Source organism: Copadichromis virginalis, linkage group LG22 (genome assembly GCF_057382275.1).
Source record: "Copadichromis virginalis isolate Kocher_CV1m ecotype Utaka linkage group LG22, C_Virginalis_male_GT1.1, whole genome shotgun sequence".
NCBI classification, from domain to species: domain Eukaryota; kingdom Metazoa; phylum Chordata; class Actinopteri; order Cichliformes; family Cichlidae; genus Copadichromis; species Copadichromis virginalis.
Window position 1 is genome coordinate 27378426 of NC_140638.1, and position 17597 is coordinate 27396022.

The 17597-nt window shown below is 41.0% G+C and overlaps 1 pseudogene; it reads right to left on the reverse strand.

The window, feature by feature from the left end:
• Positions 1 to 4164: 4164 nt before the first annotated feature.
• On the reverse strand, positions 4165 to 9251 carry LOC146683563 (uncharacterized; annotated as a pseudogene).
• Positions 9252 to 17597: the final 8346 nt, after the last annotated feature.

A 17597-nucleotide genomic window follows, 5' to 3' on the forward strand; every position in this document is an offset into this window, starting at 1 on the left:
ATAAGCAGATTTCCTGAGAGCTGTAGAAAATATATAATTTTTCTACTTGGGTTTCCTTCTTTTGGCAAATTAATCTCACTCTGGGCATTAACACCATAGTACACATTAAATATAGTCTGCATAGGCCTTGTTTGATCATACTGTCTACCTGCAAAGCGTGTTTGTGGATTTGCAGTGTGCTTATATTAATGTTTGATAGATGTCTCCCCTATTAATTTGCACGCTGGAATTTAGCGTGTGGGTGGCTCTGCCCCCGAGGATCCATGGGTCGAAAGTTGAACTTCATTTTCAGCCAGGAAACTTAATAGCTCTCAAAAACAATCTGTGGACTTTTTGTATATGCCCACATGTTAATTAAACTGGATGCTGGCATCAGTGCACCTCACCTCCTTTAAAACACCTCTTCAAAAGAGTGAATGTAAGTCTTTTGGATGATGGCTGCAGAGATGGAGAATCAATGTCAGAGGTGGATCGGTCAGGGTCCAGCTAGCTTGGGATGAATCTGGTGGCTGTTATTGCTCAGTGATGTGCTTGTCATTCTCACGTTACAGAGACCTGCAGTACCAAGTGCATGCTTAATATTCATTCTTTCCTTTGTTGTACAGATTTTGTGTGTAGTAGGCATATCTCTATTTCATGGTTACATGCTCTGTGACCACAGCTCAGATATATGAGCTTCATAAATATTTATCATTCTTCTGTGCAAGGGACAAAAGGGGAATATTTACTTATATATTAAATCAGAAAACGTAAGAAAAGCAAAAAAATCTTTGCTGTAAGCCCTTGGCTATAAATTCCATCATACAAGTGAATAACACAAAGGCGTATAACAATCTCTAGCTCTTTAAGTGCCTTAAATACCAAGAGCATTTTCTTCCTGTCAACAAAAGACAAATAAATACACAAATATTGTAATAACTATTATTTGCATACAAACTTGTATTTTGTTGCTCTGTGTTACAGTGCTCAAAAATAACCTGCCAAAATATATCGAGGAGTCACACTATGTGGACATCACATTTTGGGTTGTGTTAGGAAATAAAATATATAATCTGTAGTTGTCTAGACCAAAATACTAAATTTTGCTCTACAAGGGCCACTGTTCTATCAAAATTTAAAACGAATGTGTCACGACCCGCAGAATCAGCAAGGCGCTGATCGTCATGTTCCTGTCTCTTGCTCTCTCTTTCTCTCTCTTTCTCTCTCTGTCTCTCCTGTTTTGCCGCGGTGGAACTCATGGTGGGTTAGGGTTACCTGGACCTCATCAAGACCAGCTCTTACTTAAGAGGGAAGAGATCTGCTGTTCGGCGCTGGATCGTTGTTAAACTCTCGTCAGTACCAAGTTCAAGCCTAGGTTTCTCGTGCCTGCGTGCTAGATATTAAGGTGTGTATCTTTGTACCTAGATTCCCTGGGCCCATCCCTGTGTTTCCCCAAGCGGTGTGTGGAAGGAGTGACTGGTCACTAGTGGAGAGAGATGTCAGAGTGGAGCGTGTGTGTGATTCCCCTTTTCCCCCAGAGCCCTGTCCCCCTCACATCTTGTATATAGCACTATCCCTGCACAGCCTGTAAATACACTTGGTGAAGAAATTGTAAATAAACTTTCATTGCTAACTCGCAACTCCGGAGTCCTGCATGTGGATCCTCAAGGTCAACCTGTGACAGAATGTCCTCATATGTGGATCTCTTTTTTTTAAGAAACAAAAATCAGGTAAAAAAAAACAACATAAAAATCTGGTAATTCTTTGTTTTTACATTCATCAGGTCCCAAATAGCAAAGAGAAATTAAAAATGCATGCCATGGAAGTATTCGGGTCTTAGAAGGTTAACCCAAAGTAAATGAATGTATACAGCATTGAAATATTGACTGCCCCCTCAGCCCTTTCATCATTTTGAACCCCCATCTATGGGGTTCAAAATGTCATTGAACTTAATGCTAAGTTCAACAACTTGAAGGATTTTTATATATTATTATTATCATATTATTATTATTATTTTTAATACTATTTTATGTTTTTGTTTTGTTTTATTTTTATTATTTTATTTGTCTTATTAGTATACATATTAATAGAATTTACAGAGCACTGAGGAAAAAATATTAAAGTCTCATCAAAAAGTGTATATTTTGTGGCAAAATATGAAGCCCAAAGTAAACTAAAGATGGCCTCCTTTGTCAGTAAAAGCTCTTGTATAAAGAATAGGTGGCTCAGTATAGATAGTGTAGCTAACAAAAGGCAGGATATGTTTGCCTCAGCTGGCTTGACAAAACCTAAATCACCAGTTGGACATAATTGACATCACATGGCTAAAGCCAGAAATAAATATTTTTAAACTGAAATATTTTTGAAGAAGATGTGGAGATTATTTTAATGTTAAGTGGCCAATCAAAGTAAATTTCCTTGAAATGTATCAAATGGTTATTCTTAGTAATAAATAATAGTTGAGTAATAATGATCTAACCTGAAATACCAGTGGTGCAAATCAGTCCCAGTGTAAGAAGGATATCAAGAAGGATCACAACATGTAATATTCCAAAGTTTCTATTATGACTGTAGAGTTTACTGCAGAGCTTTGTTCATTTCTATTATTAAATTACAATTCAGCAGCTTTACATAAAAAAGTATTACCTCAGCAGAACATGTATACTGCCCTTAGAATATATCATCAGGAAAAGAAATGTAGCCCTTGATTTTGAATCCAAAACATAACCTACTTGTGAAAAGGTTAGGTGTAAAGAATAGGTTAAAAGAAATCTGCCTTGACAGTGAAAACTTGAACATATCATACCAATATTCAATCGTTTTTACACACAAAACTACTCTTTGTATTATGTAGCCTTTGTCCACTAATCATGATGTCTTCTTACTTTTAATCCAAAAAAAGGCAAACAAACACCAATCAAAACATGCCTTTAACAAGACTATCTTTTATATTATCTTTTGATAAGACATAAATGTTAATTCTTTCTCTGTTGCTCAAGGCCTTAACATTAGTGGTTTGCGTTAGTGAAATATTCTAATTTTCTTGGCTGGAGCAGTATCTCACAAGTGCAGATTGGCTCAACATAACTTCTTAGTGCAACTGACAGCTGATAACAGATAATTAAAGTTGCCATTGTTTTTGTGAAACAGTGCCACAGATTTGCTCAGACTTCCAAAACAAATACAGGTACATAAATTTCTTTGACTAACATTTGATGATTACGTTATTTGCTAAAATGCAAAACTAATTCATATGTAGAGATAAGATTTCTCCCTTTGTTTCTCAGTGCAACTGTTAACATGGAAGTGTAGTTGTGAACTGACAAAACTTTGTTATTTTTACTTAGAGCGCGTGACAAAGAGATAAATGGATTTCTTATCAAATATAAACAGGTTAATGTCTGTGCCAAAGTCTGTTATGTATTTAGTAAGTTTTGCCTGCAGACAAACAAAAACAATAACAGTGGTTTAGAATTCACAGGGCTGTTATTGTTAAACTTGAATCTGAAAGCTTGAAGTAATGTACCATTTGTTCTCACATTTGTTCACGTTCAATATTTAATTTGGAAGCACTTTTGGGACAGAGGTTGGATGAAAAAGCATTGCAAAGCTGATATCACAGGTGGCAGTATATTTCAGAGTGCACACAGACATCCTAATTTGCATTCAAATCACCACAGCAACTCATGAGAAATGTGTTTGCTTTGCAGCAGGTTGGTAATCCTTCTGTGCACCACAATTCCCCAACTTCCTTGTCAAAGCCAAGACAGAACAGGGGGGAAAAAGCAGATGCACTGGCTCTCTTCTAAAAGCAGAGTCACCAACCTCTGTTTCCCTCATTTGCCTCTCCTAACTGAGCATACACTAGATAGTATGTGTTCACTTATACACAGTTGTTGTCCTAGATCATTCATATAGTTCTTGTCCCCTTCATGGTTTGGTGTTGGCTTAGGGTTCTTTTCTGTTGCTCCTCTTCCCACCTACATATCTGTACAGCTTGGCCCAGCAGGGGAGACACACAACATGTCATGTCTATAAATTTCTTTGACTATTGTCGCAATTTGCCTTTGTAGAGTAAAAAAGGAAAAAGAAATTGGCTTGACCAAATAACTGAAAAAAATAAGTATCCTCTCCAACTGATAAGTCTGCCTTTGAACCTCTGTCTTTGTCCATCACTTGTTCTTCCTAGCGGTTTATATCCCGCGACGCAGGGTCCGCTATCTTGCATGCCTTCCTCCACTTCCGATCAAGGGCGTCTTCTGGTGTAACATTCACAGCCTTCATATCATCCTTGACTGGGTCCATCCAGCGCTTTTTTGGTCTTCCTTGTGGCCTGTTTCCATCCAGATCTAATTGCTGGGCTGTCTTTGCGATAGAATTTTTATCGCTACGGAAAAGATGGCCGTACCATCGGAGCCTCGCCTCTCGCATCTTGTCTGTGATCGGTGTCATTCCCCATTGTTTCCTGACATCTTCGTTCCTCGCTCGGTCAAGTCGTGTGAGACCCAGAGGCCACCTCAGCATCTCCATGGTGTGAAGAGCTTGTTCGTGTTTGGTCGTTGCTGGCCAGCACTCTGACCCGTAGAGTGCCACTGGGCGCACAATCGACTTATAGACTTTCGCCTTAAGATAGATTGGCATTCTCTTGTCACATAAGACTCCACTCACCTGATGCCACTTCCTTCACGCTGTGTTGACACGGAGTCTGGTGTCTGGTAGAGTTTCTCAGTCTGAGGTGACAAGGGACCTGAGGTACTTGGATTGGGCAACTTTAGTCAGCGGCTCGCCGTCGATAGTGATGGTACTGTTGGTCTGGGGGCCGCATTCAAGGTACTCAGTCTTCTTGATGTTCAGGCGCATGCCGTCTTTCCATGCTTGTGTTTGGGTTTGCAGGGCTAGGCAGTTTTCTGTTTCTGATAGGCACACATCATCTGCATACAGGAGGCTGGTGATTGCAGATCAGCCATCGCGGTGTCCATACAGAGGGTGAACAGCAGGGGCTAGAGGGCCGAGCCCTGGTGGACGCCAACGGTAATTGGGAAGGCTGGTGATGTTTCCGCTGAACATCGGACCTCGCTTGTGACATTACGGTAGAGCAGCTGAGTCCATTTCACATAGGCTTCCGGGGCACCATGAGTTCGTAATGATCGCTAAATCAGCTTGTGGGGGACCCTATTGAATGCCTTTTCCAGATCCAGGAAGACCATGTGCACTGTCTTGTTCTTTTCCCGGTGCTTTTCCATCAGCAAACGGGCTGCGTTTCTGCTTGTGTGTATGATTTTGTATGTTTCCTTTTGCAGTGTTTCAGACTCCTTCACAATTTTCCCACTTAAGCAGTCAGTTTTCTTTTTCCCAGGTTTGCTAACCCAAATTTTGATTTCCCACATTAAACAACAGCATTCCTCTGTGTTCTCACCTGCTCCTTTCACTCCATTCTCGTCTCCCACTTCAACAGTCCAATAGCCGGCAGTTCTCTTTCAGCTTTGTCCTGTATTCTTGAATTCTCTAAAAACTGGCAAATGTCAAACTCCAACAGTCTCCTCAAAAGTTCTCGTCACAGCATAGTGAATTTGAAGTTTGCTGGAAACACAGTGCCATTCATCCAATCAGTCAGGATGATGGGTTTGCTCTTCTTCTCCGATGCTGTTTGTCCACACTGCTGCTGCTTGTTGGGTCTCTTTGCTCAGGACTCTGCTGCTGTATCTTTATCTGTCATGTTTTTGCTCTTTGGAACTGCATTCCTAGTCTTCAGGGAGGAGTGAGAGCTCGCTTGTGAGGTTGAGGGACACATGGTGCTGTAAATAATTCAGCCAGAAACTTGGACTGAACGTTTCCAATGATGTTAAACTATAACTTTCTGCCGACCGCTGCATGTGGAAAATTGATTCAGGTCTGTTTTTCACCTGAAAGTGACAAAACTAAGACATTTTCATTATTATCATCACTGCTTAACCAACACACACATCTCTCTCTGTTTTTTGAACTCTCCTTTCTTAAAAGCAGAAAATGAGATTGTAGTTGTTCTTGGCTGATAAACACAAAACCTTTTTCCTATGATTATTTTTCATCTACAATGTAAATTTTGTCTCTTTTTTTCCTTTACGATAGCTGGTGACCTGCAGAATCAACGGTCTCACAATTAGAGACAATGATGTTTACACAACGCACACACACACTGCGACGTCAGGCACATTGACACTCACTTTTTTCATCTGCGTAAATAAATCATATGGCTGGTGATATGTGCCATGGTGATCTATAAGTATGACCACAAGTTTATATAGTTATTTTTCAACCCAAGAAACAGAAACAGAAACATGATGCTGATGCTATGAACACTCTACACACATAAGTCAAGATCCAGGAAAACTGCTGCGCATATGAAAGACAAACTCACGGATACGCTACATACTCGAGTTATCATACTTCTATTTCCCTCTCTTTGATAAGTTCTCAGCCAGCTCCCGATCTAATAATGTGCAGCTTGCGATGAGCTACACATCAGAAGAGACCGCAACGCAACCTCACACAGTGGTTGCGTGCTTTGCCCCACAGTGGCAAAGACTTCCACTTTCATATTCAATTCAGCTTCTCCATCATGTAGTTATCAGCTGTTTCATACAGGTTTCAGCATATTAGGTGTTTTCATAGGTATGCTCTATATCTCAGAAATGGCTCATATTAGGATGACAGTTTTTCAAACAGGTCAAGTGCCTCTATGCACGTCATTAGTTAAAATATTTACCTATATCACTTCACCTCATATGTCATTGTACCGAATTTGAGCAACCCTAAGCTTAATGCAGATTACTTTTAACAATTATCCACCTCAATTAAATCTATGGTCTGGAACACAGGCTGTTGTTGATCAGGGCAAGCTAAAGAATAATCTAAACATTTTGTGTCAGCAAGGGGTGGGGGAAAGCCATTCACCAGAGCATATTTTAACTGCTGCTGATGTGGGCTGGCCTTCTCCACACGCTCTTCAAGGCTGCTGTGTTTTCTGAAAACTTCTAACATTTGAATCTAAACATTTTACAGCAACCAATTTACCCTCAAAATCACAGGTTTGTATGAGAATATAAATATTTCGCGCTGCCGGGAGTGAATTCTTGCATGAATGTGCGGTCTCCCTGTGATGCAGTCTTACTTGCTCGGGAACCCATGATAACAACAACAGTTGGCCTCACAGACCACGTGCCTGACACAGATGTACACAAACAACACAAAATAGGCCTATAACTTTCCCCAGCCTGTGTGAACCCGCACGGCTGTTGAGCTCCTGGACTCGTGTGTACCCGCGCAGTCACCGAGCTGCACCTGCCTGCGTGAAACCGCACGGCATAGGCCCGCGTCAAACCGTGTGGCCGTACTCGCGTGAACCTGCGCAGCTACAGCGCTCTTCTTTGTACAGTACTTACTTGGTGTTGTTCTTGCATTAATCTCGAATCCCGTCAATCATCATCCAGCGAGGAGAAAAAGACAGACAGCTAATCCACCGGCCCGATGACGAATTTTCACGTCTCGGGACTTTACTGCAGGAACTTCTATAAGTCCTGGCTGACGTCTTTCGGCGTGTCTCTTTTTCTCCTCGGTGAATGTCAATTCTAGCGATCCGGTGTCGAAGGACCAATTAATGATAGGTTTGTAGTTTGAACCTATTCGCTGGAACGTTCAAGACAATTTAATTACACAGCAAAAGCAAGACACAAGTAGGCAAAGTTCTTCGTGTTACTCATGCATGAGGGAGAGAACCACGACAAGCGCCGTACCTTCGCTTGCCACCAGTTGCTCTCGTCCGCTCCCCCATAACATTGTTCTTTTATTGAGCTCATATGAATATACTTAGGTTCATTAACATAAGACGTCTACATACACACAAAGAGTACCTTGCCTGTGCGTTGTGTAAGTGTGTGTGTGTGTGTGTGTGTGCCATCCGCCTATCCCGCCTATTCGTCATTACTGATTCCAGCGAAGTAATCTGACCAGCGCTGAAGGATGTCTCGGGGGTCTCACAGAACCTGCCCATCGGCTCCTTTGATTTGGACAACATGGTTTGTATCAAAGTCCTGCTTTCCGCGGTGGCAGGCTTTGGCAAGTCGACAGATGTTATTGGCCCCCTCTGCGGTTTGGAGCTGGTCATAAAGATTTTGGTAGTGTCATCTTTTCACGGAGGCCACTGCCCTTTTTGCTGCCGATTTCAGCGAGCGCTATCGGGTGAGATCTTCATGCACTCGCAATCACCAAGTCTTATAGGCCAGCTATAAGGCCAGCCATTCCACCACCAGACCTGTTTCTCAATGTATTTTCTGCCCGGTTTTGTTGAACTAACGGTGTCCTGCTCAATGTTGTGGCTGTGCTCCCCCACTTCAGTCCACATCTTCTCAACAGGTTGGTCAGTGTTTACTGCAAGTGAGAGGAGCATAGTTGTCAGTTTCTCCTTGTGCTCCTTCACCTTCCACCATTTGAATCGTTTTGGTCCTGTCCGGAATCTGGGCAGCTTTGGCTTGACAATCTTCATATCCATGACAAATAGATGGTGCTGGGCGGCCACGGATTCATATGGAATTACTTTGGTGTCCGTGACCTGTTTGAGGTCGCCGAACCATCCAATAGTCGATCTGAGTTGCATGTCTGCCGCTGGTGTAGGTGGCTAGGTGCGATGGCCGCTTCTTAAAGAATGTGTTGGTAACGGCCAGATTGTGCGCCGCCGCAAAATCAAAGATACGTATTCTGTCGTCGTTCTTCACGCCGAGGCCTTGTCCCCCATGGCACTGTGGGTAGCCGCCCCTGTTTGATCCCACGTGGCTGTTCAGATCGCCTCCGATTAGAATGTGTTCATCTGGGGCAATGGTCGGTATGATCCTGTCCAACTTGTCCCAAAATTCATTTATTGTTTCATCGCTGCATCCAGTCTGTGGTGCATAGAAGGTCACAACATTAACGTCAGCTGTTCCTAGTTCGATTCTGATAGACGTTAATCGATCAGATGTTCACTCAATCTTATACGGGGATTGGAGCAGGTGTTTGCTGAGTGCGATGGCCACTCCATTCTTAGTGGCTCTCTCTCCGCAGTAGAAGAGCTTATATCCCTCTCCAATCTCTGCCGCTTTGCTTCCGGTCCATTTGCATTCTTGAACACAGGCTACGTCGATGTTCCTCTTCTTGAGTACCTGGGCCAGCTCTCGGCTGCATCCAGTCAGAGTTCCAATGTTGATTGTTCCGAATTGTAGATGAGCTGGCTTCTTTTGGTAGAAGTTTCTGGCTGGCATGTCTCTGTCTAGTTACCATTAGTTACCATCCTGCTTCCAGTAATCTTGAACCTGCTCTCTCCAGCCAGTATGCTCCCAAAGAAGAGAACTGAAACCCAGAAACCATTCTGTTCCCTTCCTGCATTGAAGATTGAGGAGCAACCCTCCTGAGGAGAGCCTGACCCTGGTGGCGGCCCCACCAACTGGGGTGAGTAGAATGGTGTCCTTTTTAAAGAGTTTTTTCTGGTGGCTTTCTCTTTCAACATGTCAGATAGTATGTAGCAGCTTGCACAGTTTATGCCAAAAACAAAAGCAGTTCAAGATCTCACACTGGACTGTGTCACCCTTTAACTGTTACTCTCAGGCTGTAGTCACACATAACTTTAGACTTTGTCACGGAGCTTCCCTCCATGAATGGGAAAAAAGTTATTCTCACTGTAATTGATTAAAAACTGCAAATATTGTAGTTCAAGTTTAACCTAGTTTGGGGTTTTCACTCTCAAACCAGTGGTCAGACAGAGAAAATGAACCATGAATTATAAGCCTCTCTTTGTTATATCGTCAAACTTGGCCAGTTCTCAGTTGTCTTGGGTATATTTGGCCCAAGGCTCACAACACTTTGACTTCCTCCGCCACAAGATTGTCTCCCTTTGAGGCTTCTTTAGGCTACGAACCTCCACTGATTCCAGTCCTGCTCCTTTATAAAACATCACCTCAGGTGATGTTGACAAATTTGAAGACGGGCAAAGGCTCGCTCTGCACCATGGACCAGAACCACGTGCACAGTAGGGCTGCCACGATTAGTCGACTAGTCACGATTATGTCGACTATTAAAATCGTCGACGACTAATTTAATAGTCGACGCATCGTTTGAAGCTTTGTAAGATCACAAAGGACGCAGGAATGAGTAGTAGGATTTAAGAGTGTAATAACGGACTGAAACAGAAGATGGCAGCACTGCATGTACAAGGATGCCAGCTGCCGTTAAACCCCGAAGAAGAAGAAGCTGTGTCCCAGAATTCATAGCGCAGCCCAGCGCAGTTGTCAACAATGGCGGCAGCTAGTTAGTTTTAACTTTACTCTTATTATTCTTTCTGGGTCACAAAATAAACATTTAACATATTTTCAGGCGAGAATGTAGCTGTGTAAACCTCAAATATCTGCTCAGTTTATCAAGACACCACATATTTTCAAAAGCGCTCCGACGTTTTCGGAGACGTCTGTTACCCACTAGCTCGTTAGCTAGGCGGGGGCAAGGCTAACTAGGGCCGTGAGAACACCGGACTCCCGGCAAATCGTTTTCAAACCCACCGCCGTCTTTTGCTAGTCAGGTTAAACATATATATAAGTCACTTAGATAACTTAAAAATGTTATTGTTTGGCTTTCTTTAGTATTTTATTTGTTCCTGAGTAAATCGGTTTGGCTGAGATTAAAGTTATAGTTTTTGCACAGCTAAAACTGTCAAGCAGACAGCTGATTATCAGAAGTGTGAGACGCTGGAGAATATACTCCGGTGTCCTGTTATATTTTAGAAAGCAAGGAGTTTATTAAACTTCACCGAAACAATCTGCAAATTTCATTAAAAATTAATAAACTACCATCTTGTCTTTATTTTTAGTTAGCACAAACACTTCAAGTTGTAAGCTAATGATAGTTATATAAGACCAGATGCTGCTGGTGCAATAAGCTGTATGCTGTACGTCCAATGGATGATGATCTGATTAGTCGACTAATCGCAAAAATAATCGGTGACTAGTCGACTATCAAAATAATCGTTTGTGGCAGCCCTAGTGCACAGTCAAGGCCACCAGACCAAGCCTTATTAAATCCCAGTGATATCACTAGCCACAAGTCCTTGCTGTTTTTTGAACCTTGTGTAAATAAAAGTACTGAACTGCACTCAGTAAGTTATTTGGTTGTGAATTCAAAATCCAAATCTTTTGACCTAAATTCAGCTCATAACAGTCCCTGTAAACTAGCCGTGTATTGGTCCCTTACTAGCTTTCCAAGATTGTGTAATGAAGTGGCGACAGTTTCCATTATGAGTCAGTTAACACGCCTGCATTCAGGTTGTGTCTGGAAATTCTCTCTTGATTGTTTGTTTCAACTCTCTGCATTTTCGTTGTCATTTAAGAGGAGTAATTCATTGAAGTGCAACAAAGAAATAAGGAAAGAATGCAAGGTTACTGAGAATGTAAACCTTGGCAAACTATACTAGAAAAGGGATTAAATAAATCATTTAAAGCTAAATATGCATAATCTTGAGGTTGTGGTTTTAACAGACATGTGAATTCTTTTTTTTTGAATTGCGTAAAATTGCTGCAATTACCCTGTAAAAGTTCAGTGTATATATTGTTCATATGCATTATTCATTAGGATAAATACGAGTATGCAAAATTTTGAAAAACACATTTTTTAGTTGTCTCTTCTTTGTCATTTATACACAGTAAGAAGAAAATAAGCATGTTTGAACAACACATACTATAAATTAGTGTATAAATGTTGATGTGATGCTGTCAAGTACAGTAGCATTGAAGTACCTGCATACTTATGCTGTATCCGTAGGGTGTTGTTACCACTATGTCTTAAGTAAGCTAGTAAGCTTTAGGGTTGCACTATTTCTGATTTCCGCTATGATAACAATACATAGGCTATATATTGATACAGAGTACTTTCAGAATACTGTCCTGATGCCAGTGATAAATTATAGAAAATATACCAAGGGTTTAAACTAAGATTACTGCCATTTTAAGAAAATAATTAGCTCATTTTAAATTGATGACAGCAACAGGTCTCAAAAAAGTTGGGACGAGGCCATGCTTATCAATTTATAGCATTTGCTTTTGTCTACTATGTTGTATCTTTTGTTTCATGATCCACCAGATATTTTTAACTGGTGAAAGGGCTACCAGCCTCTGCTGTTTTCAGTCTAGAAGGACCGATCACTGCATACTGTGTTCAAGATCACTTCAGGAGATGTCAGAGAATTTTGAGACAAAGAAGAAACTGTCAACCTCAGATAAGAAGAAATTGGTTAAGATGTTCAGCAATAACCTAGGTTCAGGTGTTTCACAGAATTATCTGTGCAGCTTTACTTACTGTTTCCTGACTCACTTACTCCTAATTTCTCATATGGTCAAAATCGCTGATTCATACCACCAGAAAAAGTTATCATAGTTCTAATCTAGGGGATCTCCAGGGGATAAAAAAAATCACATTCTGACTCCAGCTTGTTGGTCCAGGTGAACCACCTCTCACCTAACTTAGACAGGCTGTCCTCCACACAGTCCGCATTCATAAAGTGCTTTACAAACCTGAACATTAAAACTAACAAGTGTTTCCTCCCGTTTAAGTGCAGCTAGCAGAACAACATAGAACAACTTAAGGCTAAAGAAACAGTGTTAAAAGGATAGTGTTACATCTATGTCCATTTTTGAGAACAGGATTCCATAATGTTTGCATTTACAATTTTATAAATTTTTATACAAATGCATTTACAATGCATTTATGTTTAGTGTTTCATTTCCTCATTAATACATTCCTGCAGTTTAAGTAAATGATAAATTTACACACACACACGTGCTTACACACACACATATGTGTGTGTAAGCGTGTGTGTGTGTGTGTGCAATATGTTGTTTCCATGACAATCAAACCATCAACAAAAATAGGCTTGGAGTGGTTCTAAGAGAGAAAGACAGAAAGTCAAACAGACAGAGGGAGCATCTCAGCATTCAGTGCTTGCTGTCACCACCATTAGAGTAAGACCAAACTTGCCTTCCCTGCAGTGCGGCACTGAAGGTTGCAGTCACCGACATGCTCTCGAAAGTTGCTCCCACCCCCCCCAATAACTCCCACAGGCCATATCCTAATACTATGTTGTGCCTTTTATCTCCACCCCCCACCAACTATTTTGCCATTCCCATTCTGTTGACTGTGACCTCCTCCCTCTTCCGCCTGCTTTTTACTGTGAAACAGAGCCCTTCTCAATCATACAGCGCTGTTGGCCTGCTCTTTATTTCACTCGTCTTTTTTTGTTCCCTCTCTTTCTCTCTGGCTGGAAGCTTATCTGAGAGGCTCAGCTGCTGGTCGACTGTCCACAGAGAACCCCGAACCACAACAGCAAGAATAACAAAAATAAATAAATAAAATACAGCAAATATAGCTACTCTTTGGCATGGCTTTATGGTAAATACTGAGACACTTCAACTATTTACCATAAACTGAATTTGAAATGTGAGACATAAGAAGTCCCCACTTTTTCCTCACATTTTTAATCAAATTGAGTCAAGGAGTGAGTTGAATGCTATATTTTGTTTTTTTATGGTGGGGAATAAAAGATTGCATCTGGCTGTTCAATAAAAACAAACACTTCATTTCTTTTTTTTTTAGCCATTGACAATTTGTTGCTATAGCACTTTATAACACTTTCAATTGTATTATAGTTAGAACTGATTCAATTCATAGTTAAACATTTAAACCTAAAAACATATCACATTTGTGACAGGCATGGGTTGTGAAAAACTGCAACCCCCCCCCCCCCCCCCCCAAACAAAAAAAAAAAAAAGAGAAAAGACCCCCACAAAACCTGGATTTTTGACTGGATTTGAGTTTTGACTGGCTGTACATAGAAAAACATATTTGTAAAAGTCTAGATATTATTTCATTCAAAAAAAGTTTGTGCATGCTCTAAGACCACTGAATGGTCTTATGGACCTTGCTTTGTGCACTGGTGTCATGTTTGACCTGTGATCAAAAAAAGGAGGTTGTACCATTCCCTGCCCCACTCCTTGTACGATTCACTACTAAAGTCAGGTGATGATAATGGAGTAAAATGAGAGCATGTAAGACTTTGCCTGAAGCTCAGAAAACATCTGTAAAACTGCTTTTGTGATATTTCTTCTATAACTGTGCCAAACGCTTTCTGATGGCATTATACCATAGCGGTTAGCACTGTTGCCGCACAGCAATATGGTTCTGAGTTCAATTCCACCATCAGGCCGGGGTGTTTCTGTGTGGAGTTTGCATGTTCTCCCCGTGTTTGCATGGGTTCTCTCAGGGTACTCAGGGTCCCAGCTCCCACAGTCCAAAGACATGCAGTTATTGGGCATAGGTTGATTGGAAACTCTAAAATTGCCCATAGGTATAAATGTGAGTGTGAATGGTTGTCTGTGCTGTGTATGTGTTAGCCCTGCGACAGACTGGTGACCTGTACAAGGTGTAACCTGCATCTTGCCTTAAGACAGGGTAGGGATAGGCTCTAGCCTCCCCGTGTAGCCTGGTCTCAAATATCTATTTTAGACCCTACAGGTTAAAAGGATATAAATATTGTCATGTAAAGACTTTATTGTAAATATTTCATAAATGTATTTTAAAAAACGAGTTCAGAAGCATTAAAAAAGTGTTTAAAATCACAATAAATGGAAGTCAATCATAATTTAAGCATTCATGGAGTTAAAAGTTACAAGTAAACCAAAGATTTGTTATCTAATGTGAAACAAGGGAAAAAAAAACTTTGTATTTGCTGCAAGTTGTTTTACAAGTTCATTTTGGGTTGTCAATCTTGTATTTTCTTTTATCCCATTGGTTGATGTAAACCTATTGTCCAATCAGACGTAAGGAAGGCGGGATCTAAGCGAGCCGAAAGAAAAAAACACTAACTAAGCTAGTGAGAGTCGGCAGCGGCACATTACCGGAGGAGGTTGTATACCAGAGCTAATAGGAGAATAGTCAAACAATAGCCGTGGATGCAGTGTCTACGTTCCTGTTATGGACTGTTTTACCCTGTGACGATGGACCGAGAGGAATTCTCTGGGTCCTTCTGCTGTGGATAGGATTTCTGTGGGTTCGTCCCAGTGTACTCAGCAACCTGGGTATGCCGCTAATTCCAACCACGTTGCCGAGTGGAGGCCGCATGGTCACAAATCAAGCCTGCCCCTCAGCTTGCCCTTGCACTTAGCCCAGAGGATTTGTGAGTAGACCTGATCAGGTGCATTTTGTTTTCTGCTCGTTTAACAAGTGAAGCGGCCATTTGTGTGTTTTCAAAGGGACTGGGGTGTTTTTAAAGTAAGGACAGAGAAAAATTTTTTACAAAAACTTTAAGTTAAAGCTATGGAATGATTGATGAATGTAAATCTAAATAGACTTGAGTGTCTCAGACAATGCTATTCAAGCTGATGAGACAGGTATATTGATTTAATTTTATTGCAGACATGTTCTTTTATACCTTGAAGAGTCTGACCCAGTTTATAACTTTGTATAAAAGGCTGAGGATAAACTCATAGTAGTCCATTTATTGATGTAGATGCAGACTAAAAAAAAATTATAAATAAAAACACCAGCTTACTGCCTCTGTATTTTTTGACCCTGTAATTTCCTTCTCTGCGTCTCCTTCTCTGTTAGTCAATGTTATTGATGGTCCATTCGATGCCACAAAGGCACCGGGGAGGCTTTTTCATTACCATGCATTCAATATGTCATCAGGACAAAGACTTTTCTGAGAGATGATCCAGCCAGCACACCCACAGCTGTTTGGAATCTCTGAGGTGGTAGGTAGATCACCCTGCTTGTGTCATTTATTATAGTATATTTCACAGATATCATTATGAAAAATATGCAAAGTTTGCAGCAAATTGCAATTTAAGAATCATCTTTGGCATTTTATATTTGATTCAGCTAAAGGAATGCTTTTGTGACAGGTTTCTTGTAAGGAAATGCTTAAAATTTAACATTGGCTGTTTGATAAGGTGTTTCTTATTTGTAGATACAGTACTTGTACTGCGATTATGTTTTTATGACTCTTCCTTAATGTTCTATGTCTTCTATCTGTGACACCAAATATACCCATAGCTTTATCGGGTTGAAGCTCAACATTCAATGCTTCGGACAATGTTTTGAAAATTGTTGACCAGTAGGCTTTTAAAGTTGGACATGACCAAAACATATGTGTTAAATCTGCAGAGGGATTTCTACATCTCTCACAGCTTGCATCTATGTTTGGAAATATTTTAGTCAGCCACACATGGGTGTGCAGAAGTGAGACGGAAGTGAAGGTAAGTGACGGAAGTGACGGACGAGGTAAGCAACTCATGTTGTAACTGATGTCAGATGCCAGAGATTTTGGCAGAAATTTAAAGCGAATGGTAGTTTACATTTGAACAAATTCCTTTAAGCTTCAGTATTACCAAATACACTTATCAATTGTCTTATAACTAACAACATTTGTCTAAATCATCTCCAACACCCTGGAGAACAATGGGGAGAGTTTAGAGGCTCTCCAAGTTTACATTGATCAGTGCTTCCAGGATCTCGTGATGAAGAAGGCCCAGAGTGCAGCTTCCCCGGCCAAACCTGACACGCCGTCGTCGAAAAGACTTCGCCCAGCAGATTCCCCCAGCACAACATTGGCAGCCGGCAAAGATATTGTCGACATACTGGAGTCAATCGACCAACGATTGTCCAGTTTCGATGAAAGGCTGTCCTTGGTGGAGATTCTTCACCGGGAATTTAAATCCTTGCGACAATCCCTGGAGTTCAGCCAGCAGCAGGTGGAAACGCTCACTGCTGAAAATGCCACGCTAAGGGAGTCGGTGAAATGTCTCACAGACAATGCTTACTCAGCTAACTACGGATAAAAAGCTTAATCAAAACCCACCTGAAGCGGCTTCATCCAGAAGGGCTCCTGCGCTGTCATTGCTGTGTATTAACTTTAGACCAGATAAAAATCTGCTACACACTTTTCATATCCACTCACACTAACTTGCATTAACATCTGTTTAACTTACCAGTATCATATCGCATCTTAAATGTAATATCATAGCAAAATTTACGCCGTCACTCTCCGCCAATCGTTTAATTGGAATGTTTCCGTTTTTTTTCTTCTCGTTTTTTCCCCCTCTTGTTTTTATGCCGCTCACCCTTGTCCTTGGTTTTTTTTCTTTTTTCTTTTCTTTCTCTGCTTCGATCACCTGCTTCCACACTCATCCACAAATAACATCCTTTATTTCGACACATATGCACAGCACGATCATGCACAATCATGCGCTCAACGGCAGCACATTTGCATCAGTCAGACAGTGCACACAGACCTATAGGATACACACACTTAAGCCAAGCGTACTCATATTAGTAAATATGCACACACATAGTCAAACTCAGGGAGCATCTCGCCACACATTTTTTCTCTCTTTATTTACAAAAAAGTGATGTATTCTCTCCACCTGTCTAAGCGACACACACAGCGTACACCCCTAGTTATACACAGACATCTATGGGTGCACTAAGGTTTGTTACATGGAATATAAATGGAGCTAGCTCCAGAGAAAAGAGGTTAAAAATATTTAACCAACTCAAAAAACTACAGGCAG